This window comes from Scyliorhinus torazame, chromosome 23 (genome assembly GCF_047496885.1).
Source record: "Scyliorhinus torazame isolate Kashiwa2021f chromosome 23, sScyTor2.1, whole genome shotgun sequence".
NCBI lineage: Eukaryota > Metazoa > Chordata > Chondrichthyes > Carcharhiniformes > Scyliorhinidae > Scyliorhinus > Scyliorhinus torazame.
Window position 1 is genome coordinate 26,938,558 of NC_092729.1, and position 6,249 is coordinate 26,944,806.

The following is a 6,249-nucleotide window of genomic DNA, read 5'->3' on the forward strand; positions in this document are numbered from 1 at the left end:
AGTCTCTGACAGTCTACTCTATCTATGCCACTGATCAGCTCATAAACTTCTATCAAGTCGCCCCTCATCCTCTTCCGTTCTAATGAGAAAAGGCCGAGCACCCTCAAACTTTTCTCGTAAGACCTACTCTCCATTCCAGGCAACATCATGGCAAATCTCATTTACACCGTTTCCAAAGATTCCACATCCTTCCTAAAATGAGGCGAACAGAACTGCACACAGTACTCCAAATGTGGCCTTACCAAGGATTTGTACAGCTACATCATCACCTCGCGGCTCTTAAATTCAATCACTCTGCTAATGAACGCCAGCCCACCATAGGCCTTCTTCACAGCTCTATCTACTTGAGTGGAAACTTTCAAAGATCTATGAACATAGATCCCAAGACCTCTCTGCGCCTCCACATTCCCAAGAACCCTACCGTTAACCCTGTATTCCGCATTCTATATTGTCTCTCTATCCATAACTCTGTATTATATATCCATTCATCACACCCATGTTGCCTATTTGTTAATAACTGTATATTTTATTCTCCGGTATCAGAGACTTGTTCGAATTGGAATATGTTCAGGAACGTTTTATTCAATTTCATTATTTTTCCCGTAATTGTGTAACTCTGCTTTTTACAGTTGAAGTCGGTGAGCTGGTCGGGGATGTCGAAGCAGGTGAGTAACACGAGCATAAAAGGAATTGATTTTCAATCATGTGGATCTGGTTTACACAGAATGTCTGAGGCGGACTTTACTCTGCACCTTTGTTCTCTTATGTTTCTACTTCTCCCAACCAATCACCTTTTAATTTTTGGAATGACAATCACGGCTTCTCAAAAGTTTGTCAATTGTATTCGGCACAATTCCCACCAGTCACCGTGTGGGGGCTGTGAGGTTTAACATTACAGCAGTTACACTGGCACACTCTGTTCTCTGAATCTTCAAAGAGCCATTCCGCATGTGGGTACAATTGATTTTAAAATGCACGTTTATTTCGGCGCACTAGATTTATTGGAACATTAAACACCGAACCTGCTAAATATCGACTTCTATGTTATTTCATTGAGGAATCGCATCTCGCTACTGTGATTGTGGAAGTCGGTTAATGCGATCTGCAGACATTAGTTTCTGCACATACATTGTTTTAAATGCGTTTTGTTTTTATTCCAGATCGTTTACGGAAACCAGTCGTGACTGTGGATCCAGCATTTCGGAAGTTTATTACCGGAGAGAAAATAACTTTGAGTTGCCGGTGCGACTGTCCTGCCACACGGATCGAATATTTTCACAATGGGCAAGATGTTGATCATAAGGACTTTAAGAAAATACAATGCAAGACATATTTAGATCATTCCTTCTCTGTAGGCAGGGCAGGAAAGTATATTTGCCGATGTCAGACTTGGAAGAAGAACGGATGGATACATTCAGATGAGAGCGATCCCGTTCAGATACACATTGGAGGTATGATACCAAATCTGAGTCCGCCTGTGTCATTACATCAACTGCCGATTGCTCTGAAAGTATCAGATCGGTTTCCCCCAAAGCGAATATCAATGGGATTCACTTTGGCCTTTGGACATTGGTCTGCCAAGCTAGCCACTTCAAATATTTTTGTTATATTTTTCCAGGCTAATGTCGGTCTCTTGTCGGCCAACAAGGAAGTAAACGTTCAGATTACTCATCAAATGCTCGTTTTTAAAATTGAATAATCAGTATTACTTCTCGGGGGAACAATACTCCATCTGATTGTTCAGCATTGCATTACAAGCAGCGAGAAACAGTGTCAGCAGATTGCCAGGATCTGTCCCGTTCAGCACTCTCGGCTAACTGCTGAGGTGCGCACCTCCTGCTGGCAATGAAATTCGCAGCGGAGTGTTTGAAGTAATGTGTCCCGTTGAACGCAGAATCGGCTCCTACGGATTAAATTGAAGAATGGGTTTCCTCCGGGTGCTCCGGTTTCCTCCCACAGTCCAAAGATGTGCAGGTTAGGTGCATTGGCCATGCTAAATTGCCCTTAGTGTCCACAAAGGTTAGGTGGGGTTCCTGGGTTCAGTGGACAAGGCGGAGTTGTGAGGTTAGGTAGTGTGCTCTTTACAAGGGTCGGTGCAGACTCTCTGGACCGAATGGCGTCCTTCAGCACTGTAAAATCTATGATTCTCTGAGACCATAAAAACCTTGACAACACGTTTTTAGATCGTTGCCAAATGTATAAGTTTACACCAGTTATACCTCTGCTGGAAAGGTTTTCCACATTTCCCTGTCTGAAAAATTTAACTTAAACTATGTTGTGGTGAATTAGAGGCACGGTTGAAAACAAAACGAACTTTAAAATTGCTGGAGTGGATACAAAAAGGGTGATCTCAAAATCTATTTACAAGCGATTGGCAGCGGATGGGAGAGGTCACTCTGCGTCGGGTAATCCGTTACGCCGGTTGGTCAATAGGGTTTCCCATTGAAGGGCAACCCACGCCGTCGGGGAAACCCCGGTGCTGCAGGCAAAACGAAGCATCTTGCCGGTGGGGAATACAGCCCAATGTTCTCCGGTTCCTAAATGATTTTCTAGTTGACTGTTCGGGTAGTTGAGGGGAGGAGTTCGGAGCATCCGAATGAAACCTACGCAGACACGGGAGAAAGTGCAAACACCACACAGTCAGTGACCCAAAGTCTGTAATTGAACACGGATCCCATGAGCTAAGAGGCAGCGAGACCCACTGTGCCAACCAGTGTGCCACCGTTACGACCCCAATTTTCTGACAGTCCTTTATCAATTATATCATACTTCTTCTGAAAGCCTTTTCCTGTTTTCCCGTTCAAAACATAATGAGATGAGGGAATAGGATAGTTCAGCGGTCGGTGATCCAAAATAATGCAACTGTTGCAGCACAACATATTACAACGTCAACCCAAATATATTTGTCTCGGCCACACCTTATCAAAGACATGGCACAACTTGGGGTCCATGATTCCAGCAAACCCAAATGCTACTTTCGTAAATTCTAAAATGTACAGTTATCAATATCATTATGATTGATTTCCATATTACCATTGCTGGCGCTAATTCTGCCTCAGTATATTTGCATGAAGTCGAGTGGGATGTTGAAGTGTTTCCTTCAAGAAATACCTTCATTGATTCGACGACAAATATTATATTGGGCACATGGATTTGTCACAACGGCAAAATCGTGTTCCAACTACGTCCACCAGTGCACACATTTTTTCATCGACCATATTCTTTCCAAGAGGTTTCAAAACGGTTATTTTTGAAGGTCCAAATGTTTCCAATAGGTTATCTATGAACGCCTTGCCTTCTCAAACTTGCCTGCGCTGTGATCATCCTCAGGTGAAATCACCACCATTCAACACTCACATTCAAAGAGGAAAACAGCCGATGGACATCGGGACTGTGGCGACGTGGCCACCTTCTTTGCCTTGTTGCTTCTGAACTCCAGTGGTACGCAATAGGGTGCTTACCAGCAGGCACGTTCCATTCCATTGTTTTTATTATTTGACAACATGTCGATCACAAAAGTTAGGAGAATACAGGTGTAGTGTCTAACGTTTACAGGGAACTTATTAACTTTCCGTAAGATGTATCCCAATGAGCAATGACGATTCGGAAAGTGGGCATCCTCCGTGGTTAACTAAGGAAGCAAAGTTGAACATCAAAATGAAATATAGACTGTAGAAGTCAGCGTGAATTCGTGTTTTTTGTTCTTTGCTGCACAGAAGGCGGCGATTGGCCGCATCGTGTGTGCACCGGCTCCCGATGGAACTACCCAACTTGTCCCATTCTCCATCCCTATTCCTGAAGCACTCTGAATTAATCCTGATCAATTATGTATCCAGCTCTCTTTTGATACCTCCTATCGAATCCACATGCACCACTTTCCCAGGCAGCGCATTCCAAACCCAACAATTCTCTGAGGAAAAACATTTCTGCTCATTTCACTCCGAGCTCTCTTGATGACTGTCTTGAAATTGTGACCCACTCGTCGCTGACATATCATCTACTGGAAACAGAATATCCCTCTTCACTCTGGCAAAATGTTCAGAATATTGAACACATCAGTTAGGTCACCTCTTAATTTTCTCGGATCCAAGGCGAACAATTCCGATTTCTCCAATCTTTCCTTGTATCTAAAATTCCTCTTTCCTGCTATCATTCTAGGAACCCTCACCTGAACTCTCTCCAGGGCTTTAACATTCTTCCTGAAAAAAGGTGCCCTAAACTGTGTTCTAAATGTGGACTGACCAAAGGTTTGTTGTGGTGTAGCATCACCTCCTGGCCTTTATCTCTATGACTCGCTTTTTATACCAGGGATCCTCTTCTTAACAACTGTTTCAACTTGCCTGGCCACCTTCAGAGAAATATGCACGTGACCCCCAAGGTTCCTGTGCTCCTGGAGTCCCCTCAAAGCTCAGCCATTGAACCTATATTGCCTCCCCAAGTTTCTTCTATCAAAATGTATTACCTTACATTTCACTGCATTGCGTTTCATCTACCAGGTGCCTGCCCAATTGGGGCATGTTAGAAGCTGGGACCAATTTGGGGATCAGCAAATATTTACTGGACCGATCAGATACAGGGGCGAAAACTGCGACCTATAGAAAACAAGACTACGACATAAAAATGAACCGTAAAAATGTAGTCAATGATTGACATAAGGAAAAGTAAAAAAGTGGTTCATTCCTGTCTTGTTATTGCCAGGTCGGCGGCGAAGATTTGATGCAGGAGGATACGAATCTCCTTAACAGTACATAAAACTTATAAATGGGCAGCACGGTAGCACATGTGGATAGCACTGTCGCTTCACAGCGCCAGAGCCCCTGGATCAATTCCCCGCTGGGTCACTGTCTGTGCGGAGTCTGCACGTTCTCCCCGTGTCTGCGTGGTTTCCTCCGGGTGCTCCGGTTTCCTACCATAGTCCAAAGATATGCAGGTTAGGTGGATTGGTCATGATACATTGCCCTTAATGATCAAAAATGTTAGGAGGGGTTATTGGGTTCCGGGGATAGGGCGGAAGAGGGCTTAAATGGGTCCGTGCAGACTCGATGGGCCGAATGGCCTCCTTCTGCACTGTGTGATCTATGTTATATGTTCTATGTTCTAATGTTCAGTTGGAAATCTTCTCCAGCCTGGGTTCTCGTCCATCATGACATATTAATGGACACTTCGGCCAGTTTCCCACCAAAGGGGAAGGTTGGGTATGAAGTTATTTTGATTGATTTATCTCTCCTTTCAATTCATTGAGTAAAATCACTAATCTCGGGGTGTGTTTGCCAAATATTCACGTGCGCACTGGGCACAAACAAAGAATGAGATAACATCCGGGGCGTTAAGAATGGGACTACAGTGTGCATCTGGTAGGCGGGAGTGAGTTCAACAAGCCTCAAACATTTTCCGGGAACGGTTTTGGGGAGTGCAACTGCAGGGCTGGTGTTTCTTCCTGCTGCTCCTTTTGAGGATAATCCGTTCTTTTATTTAAGTGTAACTTATTTTTAACTCTAAGACGCGTTTCCCGCTTCTTTCGCGTCTTGGTGACGTTATTGCCGTATGGGAGATAGTAACGCATTCATCAGTCTTAAGCAGTGTCGCTAATTGCCCCGTGAAACAACCTAATTAACTTGGGATTTCTGGGTGTGAAATGTAAATACGCTCTCTGCTCATACGTGATATGCCCGTTCTTAACCCTCGCATTGCATTGACTTGTGATTCTTGGGAACAATCATTGTAAACATGCCGGATCCCGTGGGAGCTGCAAAGGCTGGATTGCTTTGTAGACCCTCTTAATCACATTTTGATTTGATGTTCCGAAATTCAGCGCATCATCGTTTTGACTAAAATCAAACGCTATTTGTTGTGCATCTCAACTTCTTGTCTCTGCTTTGTTACAGACAAAGTTTCGCCGCCAACCATCAGCAAACGCCGATCAAACAGTGACACTGTCCTTATTTCCTGCGAAGGTGACATTCGGTCTGCCGGGGGATTTCACTTGCACAGAATTCCCAGCGAACAACATGTACAAACTCTCGAAGTGAGCGATGGTCAGAAAAAGCTGACATTTGCTATAAATGTCACGGATCCGGATTCTTTAGGAAATTATAGTTGCCGTTACCAAACATTTGTTTTGGGACATTGGAAGCTGTCCCCGTTCAGCAAATCTGTGGAGGTTACCGAGAAAGGTAAGGATCAACAAACAAGCGGTATCTTTTTGTATCTCAATATTTTACTCGTTGTCGGCATTCTGTTAACAGAAGA

General features: G+C 44.0%; 1 long non-coding RNA gene across 1 annotated transcript; it reads left to right on the forward strand.

Annotated features, from left to right (window-relative positions):
- The first annotated feature begins 629 nt into the window (after positions 1-629).
- Positions 630-5,951, forward strand: LOC140399719 (uncharacterized). Its single transcript, XR_011937812.1, has 3 exons — positions 630-665; positions 1,161-1,451; positions 5,886-5,951. It is a non-coding gene; the product is annotated as an uncharacterized lncRNA (long non-coding RNA).
- Positions 5,952-6,249: the final 298 nt, after the last annotated feature.